Consider the following 10,354-nt stretch of genomic DNA (forward strand, 5'->3'; position numbering starts at 1 on the left):
CGTCTTTCATCTCCAAAACATTTCTAGACTTCGTCCTGTTCTTACGCAACACAGTATTGAAGTATTGGTTAATGCCCGAGTCACCTCACGTATAGATTATTGTAATGCTATTCTATCTGGCATCCCACAAAAACGTATCCATCACTTACAACTTCTTCAAAATTCTGCTGCCAGGATAATAACCTGTTCTAAATCCACTGAACATATTACACCTATTCTCTCTCAACTTCACTGGCTCCCGGTTCACTTATGAATACAATACAAAATACTGCTCTTAACATTTAAAGCTCTCCACAGTCTTGCTCCCCCCTACCTCACTGATCTCCTACAGACTTACACTCCCTGTAATTTGAGAGTACAGTATTCAGTCTGGCAATATGGTGCAGCCTTAGTTTGTGGAAGACAGACACAACTAAAGACATGAGTATAAAATGATGGTTGTCAATTTCAAACTGTGTTTCTTCAATGTGCTCCTTCATCTCCTTCAATGTGCTACATCATCTGAACCAATCGCAGCCCAAACAAACTGATTTATCAAAGATACACTGACAGCTTGCCCTAATGTCGACTGTTGGGTAACACGCTCAGCTACTTTGACCACCTTGATTGTACCCTCAGAAGGAATCATCAAACCTCGTTTGTTTTTTAATGTGAGCAAGTGGTAGCTTTGATCATATGATGTCGGTACAGCAACTGTTTCCAAACTAGCACGGCACACGTCACAGGACCGCTTTCTCAAAATCCCATTTAAGGGCTACCTCCCACTACTTCCTGAGGTGGATTTCTTTGGGAAACCTTCAAAGTTTGAGAAATGTTAACAGCTAACAACAATCTACATAGTTAGTGATTAAATATGTTTAGCCAAAACGTTGTTTGGAGGCTCACTTGAGCACATAAATGCATAGCTTTGCTAGCTTAGCCTGGCGTAGCTAAAGTTAAGATTATTAAACAGGATTTTCTAATGGCCAAATATAATCAAAACAATTGTTCAACCTTACCTATGAAATGCAATCCCCCAGGATCTGGTTTGGAGCGTACAGTGGTTTGTACAATCCCAAGCAGCACATGCATGAGGCATCTTTATCCATTACTTCACTACACAGCAGTGCCACTTGCAATATGGCGGCAACATTGACGTACGATGCTGCTGGTCATACGGCATCTAGTAATTCTATGTCTATGATTGTAAATGCCGTTGAAGCTGTGTTTTGCCCCTGGATGGTCAGTACGGGGGCGGCACTGTGGCGCAGTGGTAGTTGTGGTACTGCCCAACTGGCTAGGGTTTATGTCCCAGAAGCTCTCTGCGTGGAGCTTGCATGTTCTCTTTCAATTCCTGCAGGATTCCAAATACATGGTTGGACTGGTGTTGTTAAGTTGGCTCATGTGTTTTATTAGCCTGTGAAAGGTTTGCACACAATGCTTGCTGGATAGGCTTCAATTTTCTTATAATCCTGCCCTGGATAAGAAAATGTTTGGAGGGTTAGTACAGTGTAATGATATCTTTATATATCAGAGTTAAAATTGATGCCTGTTTATTTTACTGTTTATTTAATACTGCAATATTGGCGAAAATATTCGTATACAGTGGTCAATATACTGCACAAATATTATATAAGCGTTTTCCGTCTTTCTCGCATATTATCACAGCATGATGTGATGGCACCTACAATATGTTTAACATGATTACGAGCTAATATTCACAATTTCTTCAGATACTTTGACACATTGATGGCTGTATCACATCTAATCCCATTACTCCTGTGTCAAACATTTGAACCATCTTAAGAGGGTTGGGGTTCAATTACACCTTGCTTGAACAAAACATACTTGGTAACTGATAAAAACGATCTTTTTTATATAGTGTCTTTGTTGGTGAGCACCCTCATAGAGAACTCAAGATAAATCAACTTGAACATTAAGCCCCGGGTTAACAACGACCGCCACCAGTACTGTTAGCCAACAGGGTGCTGGCGGAAATTGGGCTACTGTTAGCAGAAGAAGAAAAAGGAGAAGAAGAGGGGGGAGACATGTCCGGAGGCAGGAGGATAGGAAAAAAGTAAAGAGAGTGGAACTGAGGGTAGGAACTTTGAATGTTGGCAGTATGACTGGTAAGGGAAGAGAGTTAGCAGATATGATGGAGAGAAGGAGGGTTGATATACTGTGCATGCAAGAGACTAAATGGAAGGGGAGTAAGGCCAGGTGGATTGGATGTGGATTCAAATTGTTCTATCATGGTGTGGATGAGAGGAGAAATGGGGTAGAAGTTATTCTGAAGGAACAGTATGTCAAGAGGTGAAAAGAGTGTCAGGCAGAGTAATGATTATGAAGCTAAGAATTGGAGGTGTGATGATGAATGTTGTTAGTGCATATGCACCTCAAGTTGGGCGTGCAATGGGTGAGAAAGAAAATTTTTGGAGTTTGTTGGATGAAGTGATGAACAGTGTACCCAAGAGACAGAAAGTGGTGATTGGAGCGGATTTCAATGGGCATGTTGGTGAAGGGAAGAGAGGAGATGAGGAGGTGATGGGTAGGTATGGTGTCAAGGAGAGGAATGAAGAAGGTCAGAGGATTTTGCCAAAAGAATGGACATGGCTGTGGTGAATACGTATTTTAAGAAGAGGGAGGAACATAGGGTGATGTACAGTACAAGAGTGGAGGAAGATGCACACAGGTAGATTACATCCTATGCGGTAGAGTCAATTTGAAGGAGACTGAAGACTGTAAAGTGGTGGCAGGGGAAAGTGTAGTTAAGCAGCATAGGATGGTGGTCTGTAGGATGACGTTGGAGATCACGAAGGGGAAGAGAGTGAAGGCAGAGCCACGAATCAAATGGTGGAAGTAGAAAAAGGAAGACTGCAAGGCTGAGTTTAGGCAGGAGGTGAGACAGACACTGGGTGACAGTGAAGAGTTACCAGACAGCTGGGAAACTACAGCAGATGTAGTATGGGTGACAGCAAGAAGGGTGCTTGGTGTGACATCTGGAAAGAGGAAGGAGGAAAAGGAAACCCGGTGGTGGTGGAATGAGGAAATACAGGAGAGTATACAGAGGAAGAGGGTGGCAAAGAAGAAGTGGGATAATCAAAGAGATGTAGAAAGTAGACAAGAGTACAAGGAGATAAGGTGCAAGGTGAAGAGAGAGGTGGCGAAGGCTAAAGAAAAGGCGTATGATGAGTTGTATGAGAGGTTGGACACTAAGGAGGGAGAAAAGGACCTGTACCGATTGGCTAGACAGAAGGGCTGAGCTGGGAAAGATATGCAGCAGGTTAGGGTGATAAAGGATAAAGATGGAAAGTCCTCACAAGCGAGGAGAGTATGCTGAGCAGATGGAAAGAGTACTTCGAGAGGCTGATGAATGATGAGAATGAGAGAAAGGGAAGGTAGGATGATGTGGAGAGTGAATCAGGAACTGCAACAGATTAGCAAGGAGGAAGTAAGAACAGCTATGAAGAGGATAAAAAATGAAAAGGCCGGTGGTCCAGATGACATGCCTATGGATGCATGGAGTTGTTTAGGAGAGATGGCAGTGGAGTTTTAACCAGATTATTTGATGGAATCTTGGAAAGTGAGAGGATGCCTGAGGAGTGGAGAAGAAGTATACTGGTGTTGATATTTAAGAATAAGGAGGATGTGCAGGACTGCAGTAACTACAGAGGAATAAAATTGATGAGCCACTTAGGTTAGGTGATGATTAGTGAGCAGCAGCATGGTTTCATGCCAAGAAAGAGCACCACAGATGCGATGTTTGCTCTGAGGATGTTGATGGAGATGTTTAGAGAAGGCGAGAAGGAGTTGCATTGCGTCTTTGTGGACCTGGAAAAAGCATATGAGAGGGTGCCTCGAAAGGAGCTGTGGTATTGTATGAGGAAGTCGGGAGTGGCAGAGATGTACGTAACAGATGTACAGGATATGTACAAGGGAAGTGTGACAGTGGTGAGGTCTGCGGTAAGAAGGACAGATGCATTCAAGGTGGAGGTGGGATTACATCAGGGATCGGCTCTGAGCTCTTTCATATTTGCAATGGTGACGGACAGGTTGACAAATGAGATTAGACAGGAGTTCCCGTGGACTATGATGTTTTCTGATGACATTGTGATCTGTAGTGATAGTAGGGAGCAGGTTGAGGAGACCCTGGAGAGGTGGAGATATGCTTTAGAGAGGAAAGTAATGAAGGTCAGTAGAACAAGACAGAATACATGTGTGTAAATGAGAGGGAGGTCAGTGGAAAGGTGAGGATTCAGGGAGTAGAGTTGGCGAGGGTGGATGAGTTTAAATACTTGGGATCAACAGTACAGAGTAAAGGGAATTGTGGGAGAGAGGTGAAAAAGAGAGTGCAGGCAGAGTGGAATGGGTGGAGAAGAGTGTCAGGAGTAATTTGTGACAGACAGGTATCAGCAAGAGTGAAAAGGAAGGTCTACAGGACAGTAGTAAAACCAGCTATGTTATATGGGTTGGAGATGGTGGCACTGACCAGAAAGCAGGAGACAAAGATGGAGGTGGCAGAATTAAAGATGCTAAGATTTGCATTGAGTGTGACGAGGACGGATAGGATTAGAAAAGAGGACATTAGAGGGTCAGCTCAAGTTGGACGGTTGGGAGACAAAGTCAGAGAGGCGAGATTGCATTAGTTTGGACATGTGCAGAGGAGAGATGAGGGGTATATTGGGAGAAGGATGCTAAGGACAGAGCTGCAAGACAAGAGAAAAAGAGGAAGGCCTAAGCAAAGGTTTATGGATGTGGTGAGAGAGGACATGAGGGAAAAATGCAAAATGTACACAAGGGTGCAAACAATTGTCTTCAAGCCAGTCAAAACAGGAAGGTGAGGGATCAATTTTCCCACCTTATGTGATGGTCCTCAAGTGAACACACACTTCTGGTGACTTTAAGGCTTTTATATCACCATGTCAGGCTTCATGACAGAAGCAAAAGTGGGGTCGTCCATAATCCGGCTGGCACTTGCCTAAACTGTGGATGGTAAAACAGATGGTATTAGTAAGACCTCCCATTCTCTGCTCGGGGTGGTATTGTTTACCTTTTTGGAGTCTTGAAGATGTTTCCTAAGCACACATGTTTGCCAATAGATGCACATATTTCAGCAACAACACAGTAAATCACTAATGGGAACTGAACTGGTAGCTGGATGTTAACTGTGCCCCAGTTAATAATTAATGTGGTTTGCTTTTCTCCAAGTAGTACAACGGTGACACAGGACAGTGAAAAGATCAGGAGAACCCAAGTTTGGTGGGCTGGCATGTACAGATCAATAGGATTTCTACCCGCTAGTGTAGGAAGACAGGACCCCTTTATGTCTACAGAATGCCTGCAAAGTGAATTTCTTTAGGGCATCTGAAAGGCCAAGAACCATAGAACCAACAGGAGGCAAGCCCAGATCCTCCAGGATGTGTGTTATCAAATGAGTGATGTGAGACAGGGTCTCCGGAATTATTATTATGCACTGAAAAGACCAGGGGCCTCATGTATAAACGGTGCGTACGCACAGAAATGTTGCGTAAGAACTTTTCCACGTTCAAATCGCGATGTATAAAACCTACACTTGGCGTAAAACCACGCACTTTTCCACGGTACCTCATGCCTTGTCGTACGCAAGTTCTCCGCTCGGTTTTGCAAACTGGTGGCACCCAGCGTCAAAGCAATGCTACTGTTCTTGTGTGATTACTCATTATTTTCATGACGCGGCTTTATAAATACACAGAAACTAACCGCATATTGTTTATTAGTGTAATGCATCTGATTGTAATTAACTCGTAACAATATAATGGTCCAGGAACAGCCATAGTATTCCAAATACCATAACTGCTTTAGCGTTGTTACTCTCTTCTTCTTCTTCTTCTTCTTCTTCTTCTTCAGCTCCTCCCGTTAGGAGTTGCCACAGCGGATCATCTTTTTCCATATTACTCTCACTGCACGACTCGGAGTATTTATATCACTGTATCTGAGTGTGAATCACAGCAGCAGCTGATCGGAAAGAGAATTATCGGTATACAGCTTTAAGGACACGCTGTCTCAGCCACTGCAAAACGTTTTAAAGCCTTTCCTGTACGGACCTCGCGGTTCAGAAACAGTTTAATCCCAAGAACTTTAAATGCACTCAATTGCACCTTGTAGAACTGTTTGTACTTATAAGTACAATCACCCCACTGTAAACTTGCACTACAGTTATAATATCTCACAACCTGAGCCACTTTATAAAGCGCGTATTTACATATGATGACGATATCATTTTTAAGGTGAAATGCAGCAAAATATGTTTGTTAAATTATACACATAAAACTTTAACTTCATTTAAATAATCTATATTCTTCACTGGGAGTGTCGTGAAGGATAGAATAATTAAACATGTACTACGAAGATATTTCAATGTTCTTTAAACGTTTTGAAGAATCGGCGCTAAGCTTACAGATGGCTTAACGTCTATTACAGAGCTGATTGTATGGCGATCGGTTACTTGGGGAAAGAAAAGCAAGGACTCTTGGGCGGCACGCCAATATATATTGAATATAAAACAGAAAGAGAAAATAACAACACAGCTAAAAACGCAGCGACAAATTTCGACAAAAGATAATGCTTGTCATGAGCACGAGGCTCATGAAACACATGTTTAATAATGTGCTTTAGCTCCTATCATCATGAAAATGACATCACGTATACATCTCAGTATTTTAGTTATTCAGAGAGCTGTAATATCACAAATGTAATGGACTCTGTGTCCAGTTGGAGGAAGAGAGCCAGTTTAAGAAGCAAGTAGTGATTCACACACATAGATCACATACGAGTAGAAGATCAAATACAAAACAAAGCATTTAACGTGCTACTTTAATTACGATGTGATTTGAGAAACTGGTTAATTAAACGATTTTAAGATGAAGTTTATAATGTTCTACTAAATGACAAAATAAACTACGTGATTAAAGTGGAAATGTCGAGATTGAAGTTGACATTTCGTGCTTTTTCCCCACCGTGTGCCTTTTTTCTCTGTACCCTAATAAACTTTCATATGACACTCAGACAGTGGGCTTACAACTCTTCTTTTCACGGCAACTTTGATATGTGACTTCTTTTTTATTTCCGGCACTGTGCGATTTTGTGAATGTGAGCTTTCAAGTTTCTCCAACACGCTATGTCACTCGATCAACTTCATTTTGTTGATTATACCACGGTTTATTTGAACAAATAGTATGTTTTTCCTTTGCCTCCACTTGGTATTCGCTGAAATTCTTATATTTTCCCCGTGCTTTTCCCATTGTCTTTTCACAGAAGGCTGCGCTTAAGGGCGATTTATATTGATTTGCATATTCAAATAGGCGTAATTCTGGGAGGATTTGGGGCGTTACATAAAGCACGTGCACGAGCGTTAGTTTTCACGCTGATCGGGATTTATGTAACGGAAGAACGTGGAAGTTGGAGTACGCACAGATTCCTGCATCTGGATTTTTCTGTGCGTAAACACATTTCGGCTTTTGTGCTTACGCCATGTTATAGTGCGAGTTCTACGCACGGCGTTATACATGAGGCCCCAGGAGACAATAACGTTAACCAGAATTGTAGTCACTGCCAGGCAAAAAGTCAAGCCAGAAGATCAAAATAAATCAAGCAAACAAAGCACAGGGGCAAAATCAAAATAAATAAAACAAACAAAACAAGTCAAGTCAAGTTGGGGAGCATGCACTGGTACAGTGCTTTGCCGTACCCACTACACAACGAAACAGTTCTTCCGGAAATGACCCTCTATCTGCCGCAGCCAGGTGTTATGTGGGAGACCCCTTGGCCTGGTCCAGCCACTTGTGTCCCCAGCAATGAGAATCTTACGAGCCAGATCACCCTCCGGGAAACACGCCACGTGGCCATAGTGCTCCCTCACAACGCTGCTAATGTGCCTCATTCAGGACTCCCGCCCCCAGGCTCATTTTACTAGTAGGTGGTAATCCCAAGAGTAGGTGAATCCCAAGAGCAGCAACAACAAGTCTGTGGTCAGAATTCACAAACTGGGCACTTCTGTAGGCCCTGCAGTTTTGCAAGAGCCTTCAGCATCTGCCCACGAGGATGTGATCGATCTCCTTCACCACACCACCAGTATTGGAATACCAAGTCCAACGATGCGGTTCAGGGCGCTGGAACCAGGATCCAGCGATTCGCAGCCCCTGACCTTTTGCAAAGTCAAGGAACATGGAGCCACTTTCACCACGGTCACCAGACCCATGGGGAACAAGGCAATCCTCATAGCCAGCCCTGTCAGTGCCAGTGGCTGCACTGAAGTCACCCATGACCAGAGGAGTGTCACCTCGTGGGCACCCATCAACCACTGAGCGAAGCTGTGAATAAAATGTCTCCCTCGCTGAGGCATCACTCACCGCATTTGGAGCATACACTGAGACAACAGACAAGGCACCCAGAGAGTGCCATAATCTGAGTCTCATAATACGCTCGTTGAAAGGAGTAACACCAGACACCATCGGAAGAAGCCAATCCGCTACAGCAACAGCGACTCCCTGAGTATAACAGACAAACAAAAACACAGGTGCAAAATCAAAAATCAAAGTCAAAAAGAGAATCAGTAGATCCAAATAAACTCGGTACCTGGCCTACTTGAAAAGCAATCTAACTCATGTAAAGGGATTTTGGTGTTTTTATCCAACTGAAGGATACTCTCTACTTATGCCACAGCCATATTCACACCAGGGTATCTGGTGACATGATCAAAGTGCGAAATCAGGGTCATGTGACCTGTCAATCTCGACACATAAACAAACAAAATGAAATCAAATACACAACGATAAAAGCAATGGGACATCTGCCACCAGTTCAGCCCCTACAGATGTGTTAGGAGCATGTTGGGCAATGGTCTCAGCTGGAATCACTGGACACTTTGAAGGGTCCTGGGACCTTGTGAACCCACTCTAGATGCAGCAGATAATTTCATACATTTACTCATTTATAACACCTAGCAGGGTTTAAAAACTGGTTCCAGTGTTTCATGAGGTCCAGAGTGAAAATGGTGTGTTCAACAAAGGTTTCTTGTGTTGGTGGAAGAGAAGCAGAGAAAAGAGTGAGTGTGAAACACACAGCAAGGCACAGTGATGTGTTTTATCCAGGGTTTCTACTCTGGCAAAAATGTAGTTTCAATTACTGTTCTCTTTTTGTAAGTCTTTAATATATGTTTATTGCCCTTTTGTATGTTATGTTTTGAATATTATTTTGTTTATTAATCATTTATTATGTATGGATTTGTTTTGGACACAAGGATTATGGTACAGGAATTGTTTTTGGAGCCTTCCCTAGATGTGCGCCTCAACAAATTCTGTCTTTAAGTTCCCTCAGCCTCATGGTTTGGTCTTTGCTCCGATAAACATTGTCAACTATGGGACCTTATATTGACAGTTGTGTGCCTTTCCTAATCATCTCCAGTCAATTAAACGGACCGCAGGTGGACTCCAAACAAGGCGTACAGATACCTCGATGACCATTAATAGAAAGGGATGTACCTGAGTCAAATTCAAAGTGTCATAGCAAAGGGTTTGAACACTTGTGTCAATGAGATAATTCAGTTTTTATTTATAATACATTTGTACAAATCTCTAAAATAAAGTTTTCATTTTGTCATTCTGGGATATTGAGTATAGTCTGATGTGGGGAAAATATTCTCAATGATTTTAGCACAAGAATGCATCATAGCAAAATGGGAAAAGTTTCTGAATTCTTTCTGAATTCACCCCAGTTACTTTCTCAGACCTGTGTTAATCCAGTTAATGGTCACGGGGAGCACTGGAACAAGGCATCAACCTATTGCTGAGCCACACGGAGACTAATTTATAGTGCCTTGTACATCCCTGGGGAATTGGGTGAGTAACAAATAAACACACATTCCCACTCAAAGAACGACCAGGCGTAACCCCTTAACGCTGGAGTTTTAACAAGTTAATAAGATTAGACATGACATAACGATCATTTGTAACTGTGGCCACTGTGATTCAAAACTGCGTTTTTCAAATTAATCTTTGTGATGCTGGAGTCTGTCACCTGCCAGCAATTTGGTTTGTTTTGAATGTTGTTGACAAAGTGACTGGTCAAACTTTACGCTTAGATATTAAACATTTAGCAAATCGGCAGCATGTATAACATAACGTAAAGCATCTGTTTTACCTTTTGCTCACGGTATAAACCCGGACATTTTTATGTTAACTCCATTAATAAACGGTCATGCCCTATTGCGCGTTCTTGTGCACAGACATAGTTTGACCTACACAGCGCGCCATACAATAAAGAATGATGCACTCCTGCTATTGGTTAATTTGATCCGGGCTGTACGAAATGAACCAATCGAGTGTTAGGTCAACAAACT

The sequence above is a fragment of the Polypterus senegalus genome, chromosome 2, assembly GCF_016835505.1.
Source record: "Polypterus senegalus isolate Bchr_013 chromosome 2, ASM1683550v1, whole genome shotgun sequence".
NCBI lineage: Eukaryota > Metazoa > Chordata > Cladistia > Polypteriformes > Polypteridae > Polypterus > Polypterus senegalus.